Genomic DNA, 13,032 nt, shown 5'->3' with positions numbered 1-13,032 from the left:
AATGACAAAAAGCACCCAATGCAAATATATTCTATATACACAAAAGAAAGAGGGAATAGATCACGCTCACCATGAGGTGCCCCAATTGTGAGTCAATGAATAACATAACCGCATATACATATGGAGCACGATAAAAGAGGGATCTCAGGAAGAGAGACAATATATGTTGTTAACTAAAAAATCGACAGAAAGGTCACAACCTCAAATCAAATCCTGTGGGTGTTGTCTAAGAAATAGATACCAGTGGGGATACTGCCAGTTCTACCTAATTACAAATGGCATATCATTATGCTTTACTTCTCAGTTGACGTGGGAGTACTGGATGATTTTATTATATTGGACCAGGATTGTATTGTCTCAAACCTTACACTCATTCTGTGGAAACTACAAACGGTATGTTTCCCCTAATAATTCTTTTGTAAATCAATAGTGGTTGGATAATCTTTAATTTTGAGGAGATAACTTAGTTGAGACAAACACATATCCTGTCCCATTATTTGTCTTTCTTGCTCTTATGGTTATTTTAGTCGATTCTCGCATCAAGCTTTATATCAATTCTATGTTATTATTTTTGGTTAGGTGTTTTGCTGAAATGGTCATACAAGGGGGAATTTCTATGGAGAAAAATTATATGATTGTGATTATGACTACTCATTCAGACATATTTATCTTATTATGTTACATGTGTTGGTGTTGGTCTCTTTACATGAAATTATACTGCTGATGTTATATTTAATGTGGAATGTTATGTTTGTACTTATATATGTTTGTATTTATATATATATATATTTAAACATCTTTTATATTGTAGTTTTTTTATATGTTTTAATTTTACGGCCCTGAAGAAGTTCTCTTTCGAGAACGAAACACGTTGGCTGTGGTTCTTTCTAAAAAAAGAGAAGATTTTGCATTAATAATAAAGAAGGATATTCAATTATTCGCTGGATCCAATGTGGACTATTTGATTGTATATATTTGTAAAGTGGTGCAACCTCAACACAATCGTATTTCTATTACAGGAGCTGTTTTGGACAAGGTGCAGTTCAGGGCCTTCAAACTATTGTAATGAGTGGATCTCAGTGAGAGCTGGCTTCTTGACCTCTTAGTCTCCTGCATTCTGCTTGTCAGCACCACGTGGCAGATGCTAACTCTGCAGTGGAATCTGAAGCCTGCACACGACCTGTAGTGTCAGAGCTATTTTACCCAATCTGACCTGTGCTAGGTCATCCTCCATCCCTCTTGGCCCCCCTCCAGAGATGATAGTGGTGATAGATGCATCACTGCTGGGCTAGGGAGGTTATCTGGGAGAGGTCTGCTAAAGGAATCGTCTCCCTTGGAAAGCCTAGTATATATCAATCTTAGAGTTGTAGCTCATTCGATTACAGCTGAAGGCCTTCCTGCCGTCCATCAAGTGGAGGCTGTTGCAGGGTCTCATAGAAACCACCAATGAACTGTGGTACTTCAACAAGCATGGCCGAGTGGGAGCCCTGGGTCCCGTGCCAGGAGGCTCTGTGCTTTTGGAGGAGATTGGAACGTCAGGCACTTCCCTGATCACGAACCACCTGGCTCAAGCAGCCTGGATCCTTGGTTACAAGGACGGTTAAGCTCAGCTGGCGATACCTGCTGTATCTCTAATGACTTCTGCATGCCACGGTGGCGCAGGGTGGCCTCCGACAATGGAGAGAAACGGGGCTAGATCTCTTTGCCACAGTCTAGAATGAGCAGTTTCTAGACTTTTACGCATTAGGGTTCCCCTCTTGCTAGGGGATGCATTTTGGCTGGTGTGGAATATGGGACTTCTGTACACTTTTCTACCTTAGCCTCTCCTGCCTACAATGTCGAAGAAGATCAGGAATGATCGGGCCCAAGTCATCCTAGTGGCTTTGTATTGGGCCAGAAGAGTGTGCTACCAGGAGCTTTTGCGTATGAGCATCCGCCCCCTGATCACGCTACCATTTCATAAGGATCTTTAGTTGCACAGCAGACAGGATTCTTCACCTGAATCTGCACCTGCATGCGTGGAGATTGAGCTTCGGCAGTTGACTACATTTGCCAGTATAAAGATGTTCTGGTATTTAAAGCTTTTGGACAAAATGCAACCCCTTCCCCCAGCATGAGATGTGGCAGCATCCGCATGATATTGCAGCGTGAAATGTGGAAGCATCCGCACTCCGCACGATATTGCCTGCTGTCACTGCACTCTGGCGTTTTATAAACAAGACGGAGTGCTGAAACCTTTCAGACACACACCCCCAGTCACTATTAGATCTGGGTTGAATCCATCATCGTTCTTTTGCTCACTTCGCCACCCCAGTTCAGACCCAGCCATCTGCAACTCAGTCTGGACCCTGAGCCTCATGGGAACAGTCCAGCCCGAACTGCCAAGCCAGGTCTTCCCTGGACTGTAAACAAACCTCCTGGGACTGGTTTTGGGGTAACACCCCTCATCAGCCAGGCTAGCTTGAATCCAGTGGCAAAGTGAGTAAGGGACCCACGTCTGGGCATACCCTGCCAACTTAGGGCGAACAAAGCAAACACAAGGAGATGATGGACAGAGCGCTGAAACTTTTCAGACACTCACCCCCATAAACGATAACATTGACCACGAGTATAAAATGAACTTTTTTTTCCATTTGTTTGTATTCTTATCAAATCTTTCGCATTTTTATTCTGTCAGCATTTTCCCTCTTCTCCATTAAAATATTATATTTTGCAACTTTACTTCTGTACATGTATGGGATGTATGCATGTTCCTTTGAACTGTTTCTAGCAGAGACCAGGAGTTTTATTGCATAATAAAAACACAGGGACTGTACTCTAACTTCTTCCCTGGGATCTCACTTCAGAGCTGTAATGGAATAAAAGGCGACCCGCAGCGCTCAATAAAACAAATACCTTTATTCAAATAAACAAATGTCTTCTAAACTGCGGTAAAGATATGTCCTAATTCGGACACTAGAGAACAGTGTTAGTTTGTACTGGTTTCTACGTTCACAGCTATAATCTTTTCCCACAGTTAACAAAACTAGGTCAGTAGCTGCAGCTAAAATTACTCCGTCGTCATCCAGCAAAAGTAACTAACAGGCACACTTTTCGTGCCAGACATTAGCAGCACAATGAAAGACTGTTCTGTGTCATCTACAGGTACGAGGCCGTCGGGGCAAACCTGCAGGGTGAAGGCTGCTCTGTGAATAATCATTCACTGTAGCGCTTGTCGCCTCAGCTTCGTGACTTTGTAGGACGATAAATAATTAGCCTTGTTATAACACAACTCAACAACACTCGTTTTGTTCAGTTCGGAAGGATGGACTACTGAGACGCCTGACCTGCACAGCCACAAAGATGTATGCGACAGGCACGGTACCCTACTGAGCTATCTCGCTGCCAAGTGAGAATAAATATGTGTGTATATATTATCCTCATTTTTTATAGCGTTGCGGACCTGCATATTTAGGATTCCATTTTTTTTTTAATTGTTCCTGACTGAGTCAATATGAATGAGCTAATGTATTGGACAGGGGTGCGCATTTAAATGTCGTATATACACTGATGACAGCGTAGGAGATAACTCTGCTGTCAACTTTATCTTTCTACTATCAGCGGACACTGTTTACCAGCTGGGGTGTAGTTTGGTCAGTGAGACTGTGGGGTGTGAGCATCAGATTTTCAGACCATTACGCTGGCATAGCATGTTAATCATTATATGAGAAGGAGTGCATGAGGGGACACTTCAGAGCCACTCGAAAGAGGAGGAGTGCGGATTGTGAGGGGTAATTAAAACACAGTATTTTGTAAAATTACAATTTTTAAGACCTTCAAAACAGAAACAAGAGTATTTGTGTGTTTTGTGTGGGTGAGTATTTAAAAATCCCAGGTGAAATCCATCAGACACCTTACCAAACCCAATTGAAAGCTCCTGTACCCAACTATTTACTAAACAAAAAACATTTATTGAGGGGTAACACCTCAAACACCCCCCTGAAACTACGCTGCTGTATATTAGAAAACATGTCTGTTTCAAGAAAGGTGTCGGCACACTTCAAGTGCTAGGTGCAATCTTTATTAGACGTTGTGCGGTGCCATAAGCTTAACATTTTTTGACTGACATGTAGCCTTGTTCACAACCATAAGCGTAATTTTGAGTACCTCTTTTAAACACACCACATGATACTACAAATATAAACATAGAAAAATACTAATATCTTGTAACAGAATTCTCACGTATTCAGCTGTTACCAAATAGGTGATTATTATTCTATAGTTGCATAAAAGAATCAAAGATGATTAATAATATTTTAGCGTCAGTAACCTCAATGTACGAAGTATCCAGGTTCACATATATGGTATTCTGGTATTACCAAAATACCCTCCTGTGTCAACTGACCATCTAATTAACACTCGCATAGTTCATCAATTACAAACTTGTTATAAATTTCATCTTGGACATAATAATCAGTAGACACCTGAATCCAGTAGTGCAATCAAGCCCAAGAGGACAGTGTCCAGTCTTATCATAGGTTACATACAGTGTTATGATGCTGAGAAAAGAAGATTATAGAAAACTAACAAATATTATCATCTTTCATGCAGTACTTTGGTAGTCTCCCAGAAAAATGAGATAACTGAAAACAACAAATAAACAATAAAACCAATCAGTTATAAAACTAAATCATAAAGTTATCATTACTGAGAGAAAAAGAGAAACGAATAACATATTTCATAAATGTACATATAGCTCCTCATCCTTGTTCAAGCCGGTTCGTTCCTTAGTATCAAATTCTAAAATGTATCTGCTTTCCATCCTTCTAAGTGCATTCCCCCTATCCTCTCTCCTCGGACCGGAGATTGGATTCCATCTATTACACTGTATTGTAATAGACTCCATCCCCCAAGGACTTTTTTTTAATTAAAGGGGAGAGGTGCCGCATGGCCCCCTCCTCAGTCCGTATTCGGCCCTTGGGCCCCCATCCTCCAGGAATACTACTTAAGATAAAGGGGACAGTGCTGCGTGGCCCCCTCCTTGAGCTGTAATCAGCACCGGGTACTTCATCTCCTGGGTCCGCATTACTTAAAGACTTGTGCCCCCACTGTATACTTGTTGAGGGCCTCGGAGGAGCCTCAAGGCCCCAGCAGCCCAAGTCAGCTTCCCGCATGCAGTGGGAGCCAGCATTGCTCCTGCCTGCAGGGAGCAGCTACTTATGCTGCTCCCTCCAGGCAGGAGCAATATTTTGATCAAACAGATCAGAAGTTTTCTCCCAGCTGGTGTTTGCTCCTGCAAGGCGGGAGCAAATACAGGTTTCCCCACCCACGCCAGTGCAGCCAGAGAAACCGCTGTGGCCCGGGGGTGGGCTCCCCTGAACACAGCATGTGAGCTTGACTCAGGGCCATTGATGGCTCAGGGAGGGGGCCAGTGTGCCCTCCCCTCCTTTTAATTAGTTTAGCAACCCTAGTGAATAGGATCCCCTGACCTTTAGAGACTCGGAAAGAGAGGCTGTGTCACTCCTCCTCTTACAAAATACAGTGCGCCCGGGATGATGGAGTCCCCGGGGCCGAATATGGCCTGGGGAGGTGGGACAGGTACATCCTCCCCCTAAAAGATACATTGCGCCAGGGGATGGGGTCCCTGGGGTCACAAGAGGGTGGGGGGGCGCGCACGTCCCACTCCTCCTAAAACTTAATTTGGGCTCCTTGGGATGGGGTCCCCGGTGTCAAAAACAGCCTGATGAGGGTAAACGCATGCCTCCCCCCCCCTAAAAAGTACGTCAGGCCTCAGAGGATGGGGTCTCCAGGGTTAAAATCGGCCTGGGAAGGGGGGCACAAGTGCTCATATTACAAATGCATCAGAAGGTCGAATGCGAACTTCTTTAGAACCAACTAGATCAAGCTAGAAACCGACCAAAAAACCAATTTCAACTCATTAAACTACACACAAATGGCCTACCCAACTCCACTCAAGCTGGATTCAGTCCATCACCAAACTGTGAGGAATTTGCCTTCTTCTTTCTTGAGAAGGCGGGAAACATGAGAATTGATTTGCAGGGGACTTAGGGGCATCGTCCTCCCTTACTTCACTCCAGCCTCTCCTGTACCCTCATATCCACATTATCACACCCTTAAAACAATGCCTCATGGACGTCTTTCAAAACCTTTCCGTACTGCACTATTCTCAAAAATTCTAGCAGCTCTGAAACCCGCAAACCACTTGGGAGACCATTTTCCCTCCAATTTCTTCAATGAGATCCATACTCCCATTATACTCCACTTCAAGGCACTATCCCTGACTGCCTAAAATCGGTGCTTGTGTCCCCCATCCTAAAAACAAAATCTGCAGATCACACGATCTAAACAACTTCCGCTTGATCTCCAACAATCCAACTCTGGTGAAGCTCCTTGAAAAGTATGTACACATCCAACTCTGTAACCACATTGAACAATTTGGCCTTGTGGACCAATTCCAATCCTGCTTCCGCCCGGGGCTCAGCTTCGAATCGGTTCTTACACATATAGTGGACGATACTCTAAAATATTAGATCAAAACAAATCTTGCCTCCTAATCCTCTTTGGCCTATCTGATACGGTTAGGCACGACAGCTTACTAGACTTACTGGAACATAGAATGGGCTTATCAGGATCCACCCTAAACTGCTTCCCGTCATTTCTCCAAAGAATCAAGGCTAATCAGTTCCTATCTAAGACCACTCTGGTCACACTAGGGGTCGCACAGGATTCCTCCCTCTCACCCACACTCTTTAACTTGTTCATGAAGCCTTTAACTGGAATTCTAAGTGCATCCAGCCTCCACTATCACATATACATGGACGACACCCAATTATACCCGAAAGTCTCCTCCCCTGAAAACATCATATCCCTCAATTTAACTCTACGGAAAACCCAAAGCTGGCTGGCAGACAACCGCCTCAAACTAAACACTCTCAAAACCGAATTTCTACTAATCGCTCCACCCAACCAGTCGCCCATCATTGAGGAATGGCTCATTCAACTGACAGCCCTTAACTGCCTGCCCCCAAGTTATTGATTCAGCAAGATCACTGGGAATAACTCTCGACAAGAACCTTAACACGCAGAAGCACAGTAAACACCGCACCAAAGGAGCGAACCTCCAAATGAACATCTTGAGAAAATTAAAACCCCTCTTCCCTCCTAATGACTTTCAAATCTGCAGTGCAAGCCCTAGTAATTCTTAGGTTAGACTACAGAAGTGCAACCCTATACAGGCTGCCCAGATCCAAAACGGCTCCTCTAAAGGCCTCCCATAACTCTGCTGCAAGACTCATCACGGGATCAAAAAGAAACAACCACATCACACCTGACTTAAAAGCTCTCAACTGGCTCCCTGATAAAGCAAGAATTCAATTAAAAATCATCTGCATGACCCATAAAGCCCCACACTTCTATACCCCGAGATACCTTGCTGAGAAGTTGCAACTTTCTGGTGTCAGCAGATCCTCCAGTAGCTCCAGCACCTTGCTGCTGAAACCACAGAGATTCTCTATTAAGAAAACCTACAACTGAGTTTTTCTCTGGTATCACCCTAAGAATTTGAAACTCCATGCCCCAGGAAAGAAACCAGACTGAATCCCTCAACTGTTTCTTTCAAGTAAGAAGTTAAAGTATTACTCATGCACACATTTATGCCCTAAATTCTAGGATCCCCTCTCCCCGTCCTTATTGACTCGTTAATTACTCTCATGAATAGTGCTTGCTGTTATTGTTTTGGTTATTGTTTTTCTTATGGTTATTGTATTACCGTATCCATTTGTATCTATATTTTGTGGTGATCTCTCTCGTATTTTGGGAGCCTTATTGGTTTCCATATGTCTCTGCTCTTGGAACATGTGTAAATCTCTCAGATAACCGCATGGGTCATGTTGGCACTATATAAAACATTTAAAAGAAATAAAGAAAGAAATGTGTAATGCTGAGAGTCTGCAAATGTCCCCTGTTGATGGATTAACCACTGCACACATCTTTAGGTCATCAGTAATGGGGGGCTACGGCCAGGCCATCCTTACAACCTGCCGGGGCCACCCAACTCACGCTGCGTACTGCCTTTGTCTGTGTACTCTGGGGATTGGTTGCAGGGTCCGGCCCTTTGTCCCACCAGCAATATACGCCAAAACTACACTGTGCACTGCCTGCCATGTACTCATTCTTTGTCCTGCACAGCCTTTGGCCAGGCTTTGTGCACACCACCTTTAGTGGTATGTAGCTGCAGTTTGTTGCAGGGTTTGCCTGCCTGGACCCGCCTTAATTTGCTGGCTTCCAGATTTTGCGCATATTAATTCAACAAAAAACTCTAGTTGCCTTCCCATTTATCTTTGCCCTCTTGACCGATCCACTCAAAACTTGAGCTAACCAACAGTACGCTAAACTTGCTAAATGTCTGCCAAATTTGGTGCATGTTAACCAAACTGCCAAATAAATCAGCAGAAGAACCCTTCTTTCACCGCCCTTGAAATCTCTCCCCTCGCCACCTTGATGGGCGTGCACGAAATTGAGAAACAAGCTAAGTCTGCCAAATTTCATGCAGATTCAAAAGGCAGTGCTAACGTTCTGGGACGTAGCTACCATTGGGTTTAGCAGGTACAGTGGCAACGGGGGACCAGAGCCCTCAGGGACCCATTGAACCCTAAAAATGCTGTATTTTATTAACCCCAAAAACAATCAAATGTTCATTTTTATTGCTTGCCCTAGTGCACATGGCATACCTGCTACACTAGTGCCAACGATATTAGTAAGTCAAAAATTTATTCACTCCCCTCTTTAACCCTTTCTCCCATTTGGATCTGTACAAAGCCTGAAATATCTGCACTGGGTATAACTTGTTAACTGCTTGCCATACTTGACACAGATTGATCAAACACCATGAAATTTATATGCGAATGAAACTGTTATTTAACCCTCCTTTTAACAATGCCTCCCCTTGATGGATTAACACAAAACTTGACATAGCAATGGAAAACGAATCTTTCCTTGCTTCTGCAAACCTTTATGCAGATTCATAACACAGTGCCAAACTTATTTGGAAATGAACACCCCCCCACACACCTTTTTAAATGGCCTCCTCTAATGGATATGAACAAATTTGAAAATACCAATAGTAATATGAACGTAATACCTGTCTGCCAAATTTTAGTCATATTCATCTAACACTGCCAAAGTTATAACAAATGGCACTTTTTAAAATGTGAATATCTCAAAAACTACTGAGCAGATTTACACCAAAATTTAAAAAATGCTTTGTGAGTAAAGTTATACTTTTATGCCAAGTTTGGTGTAAATCCATTAAGCTGTTACTCTATCTCAAGGCAAAATGTCCTATGGGAGTTAAATGGAAAACAATACACTTTTTCACCCCCATCCAAATGTAACTTTTTATTCTGTGATTGGATCTTCACGAAACTTGGCAAGCCAAAGCGTAGCTGACTGAGTTAGTTGATTGGCAAGACTCATGCAAATCCAATGGAAAGTGCAGCTGACCAATAAACGACATAGTTATGGTGTAATTTATATAACACAGTGTTGGTCACCACTGTGTAGTTATAGTTAGGACCTAGTTACCAAGGAAATCGATTTATGGTTTACTAATAACTTTGTTGCTATTGGACAAATCTTTACGAGCCTTTCCAACTAAAAAGTTCATCCTCCTCAGCTTCTTCCTGGAAAGTTCTGGGGTGATCAGTGAAGTAGACCGAGAAAAAGAAAAAGGGGTTGGGGGTGTCCCCAAACACAATTTCCTGATGGATTTCTGAACAGCACTATGGCCCAAGCAGCTGAAAGAATTACATCAAATTTGGCATAGTGTGCTTAAAGTTATTTTCTGTAAATATGTACATTAGTTTTGGAGAAATTAAGGGTCAGAATGTATGTATATCTGGACAGTTGGGTTTGCAGGACTCTCAGAGGAGTCCAGCGGGCTTCAAATAATTGTATGATCTGATTTTTTTTTCCTGTCGGCTGCCTTGTTCCCGTGATTAGCTGGCTGGAAAAAGGCAAGGACATGGTCTGGTCGAGACCATCGTCGAAAGGAGGAGGTGGCCGGGGTCAACTGTGCGGGCCCAAGCCCCAACTGAGGCCCAGTACTAGAAGTGTTGTGGAGAATAACCACTTGGGCTAGCGAGAGGAGAGTGGGACTCAGGAATCCGCCAGTTGGAAAAAAAAAAACACTAGAACCCTGACTTCAGGTAACTGTGTGTATTGTTTGTGAAGGCCATGTTTAACTTTGTGTTGGTATATAAATTCTAATTTTTTCATAAAAGCAATTATTTGACATTCATTTATTGCTGCTGAACGTATTTTGAGGTGTAAGCCTGTGTTCACCCCCTGTGTCTACTTCCCTCCGAGAAGCCTTGGACTACTAGACCTGCGCTACCACTAAGAGTCAAAGGGTGAGGGGAGGGGGTATGTGGCACAGTTGCTCAGGAACCTTATCTGGTTGGGACCCAAGGGATGGACATATAGATATGTATATATACATGCTTTCTCCTTCTGAATAAAAAAGAGCCCTTGCTCTCTAGGTAGAGTTAACCTCCTTATTTTATTTGCCGCTTCCATACACAGAGACGCTTTTCAGCACTTTGCTGCCTTTTTCATTCTGGATCAATGTCATGATTGTTTAATTTATACAACTTACCTCTCCACAGACACGTAGAAGATACTCTCCGTATATCTTTAACAAGCTGTCTCGTCATAATAAACTTATTACATACAAATGTCCCAGTTTGCACGGTGTGTATTCAAATGTATTTAAAAGTTGATGCACAGTAATCTGCACGTAAAGGTACTTTAAAAATGTCACATGACATTTCCCTTGTTCAACTTTAAAATGTTCACCCATAAGGAGTCGTCATTCTCTCTCCTCTCCACTGCTAGCAAATATTATTGCAGTGCCTTGCTCCATAGTCCTTGTTAACAAAAACACTAGACCCCTGACCTCAGATAACTGTGCGTATTATTTGTGAAGGCCATGCTTTACTTTGTGTTGGTATATAAATTCAAATTTTTTCATAAAATCAAGTATTTGACATTTATGTATTGCTGCTGCTGAACGTATTTTGAGTTGTGAGCCTGTGTTCAGCCCCTGTGTCTACCTTCCCCGATAAGCCTTAGACTGCTAGACCTGTGCTACCACTGAGAGTCAAAGGGTAAAGGGGTACGTGGCGCAGTTGTTCAGGAACCATAGTTATTTGGTCCCTGCGAGATATATATATACACACACACACATATATCTCAACAAACTCCTGCAACTTCTCACTTCTCTTTCACCAAGGCAGGAATAGAGTGGCACCACAATCATGGAATTGTTTTTTTAAATTTTTATTTCACCAACAGTGCAGAAAAGAGGACCCGTCGATGTATTTTGGTGTTTAACTTCCACAGGACTATAGAATTCCACTATCTAGAATGTCCTTTTGCTTTTAAAGTGCCGATAACACCATAGTGCATTATACATTGTTACTACAGACAACAACTAGACCGTATACATTTGTTACAGGAAGCTGTCATATATCGTCCACCATTTTAAAAATGTCTTTTCAAATTGCTTGTTCATGAAGTTCACTTGCATTTCCATTTTTTCTACAACTTCAGTAAGAGGGTAGTTTGACAGTAATTTGATAAATGGCCAATATGATTCATTGTTTCTTTTCTTTGTTACAATCCAATGAATGCATTATCAACAAACATATATAATTAAATTACAGTGAAGTACTTCATTTTAATATTACAAACAATAAAGGATATTAATAATTAGACGGCCTGTATCTGAGGATGTTTACAAATAAAATGCTAATGTATCAAAATGTTCCAGTACAACCATGCTGAAAGACTATGCCAATTGTAGTACAGTACTCTGTTTTCCAAATAAAAAGCTAGCAGAAAAATCATACTGGGAGAAACCACAGACAAGAATGTTATTAATAAAGTGCAAATGCTCAAAATGATTTGTATCCAACTATACTGAATAACTGTTTGAGTTAAGGATAGTCAAAAAGACATAACAGAAACCATACTTCTCATTATAAACCTCCAGATATGCAATGATGTGTCTAAAGACCTGGAACACCCTCCCACTGAGCCTACAACAGACCCAAGACCTGCTGACCTTCAGGAGGCTACTCAAGACCTGGCTGTTCGATCAGTAGCAGCCCCCCCTCCCCCAGCGCCTTGAGATCCTCACGGGTATGTAGTGCGCTCTACAAATGTTTGATTGATTGATTGATTGATTGAAAGCGCAAATGCATCAGATGTTCAATATAAAAGATGTGTTGTGTAAATAACCATATCTAAAGTGTGATTGCATAGAACATTAAAACAATAGTTTTAACCAGATGTGATGTGTGTGTGTGTGCGTGTGTGTGTGTGTGTGTATATATATATATATATATATATATATATATATATATATTATATTGTACTGTTAATCGCACATTATTTTTCTTTATAGAAATGAAGTTAAAACATTTATGTTTGGTGCCAACATTGAAAAGTGAATCACATTTTCTGCTCTGTTTATACACTGAATACGATAATATTGAATTACAACTTTATTTGCAACATTGTAACAGAGAAAATGTTTTCTATGTTTACTACACGTTGACGTAATACGGAGACTGCACCTTTAAATGTATCACTTGCACTTTGAATCCCCGCCCGTGATCAAGGAGTGATTGAAACTCCGAAACGCGTAGGGAGATCCGTTGAATAAAGCGCGTCTTGAAACAGAGGCCACGGCACCAGTGAGTTTTCTTTATAACTGTTAAACTGGATTGCGTTGGAATTTGTTGGGAGTGGCATCCCGGCCGTGTTGCCCGCCGTTGAAGTGGCTTCGGTTTGCCGAACGATACGTTGGAATTCAAATATTTTCACCGGAGCCTGCCCCTGAGAACGCTGATCAGTAAGCAGTGGTTTGTGCCGGATTTGCAGTCACCTCGAACATCGAAGCACCGGGAAAAGGAACCGGTCGAGCCTTGGACATATGAGGTCGCGGTGAAGGTGAGCAGATTGTTTAAG

The sequence above is a fragment of the Triturus cristatus genome, chromosome 3_1 (genome assembly GCF_964204655.1).
Source record: "Triturus cristatus chromosome 3_1, aTriCri1.1, whole genome shotgun sequence".
NCBI lineage: Eukaryota > Metazoa > Chordata > Amphibia > Caudata > Salamandridae > Triturus > Triturus cristatus.
This window is presented reverse-complemented; position numbering follows the sequence as displayed.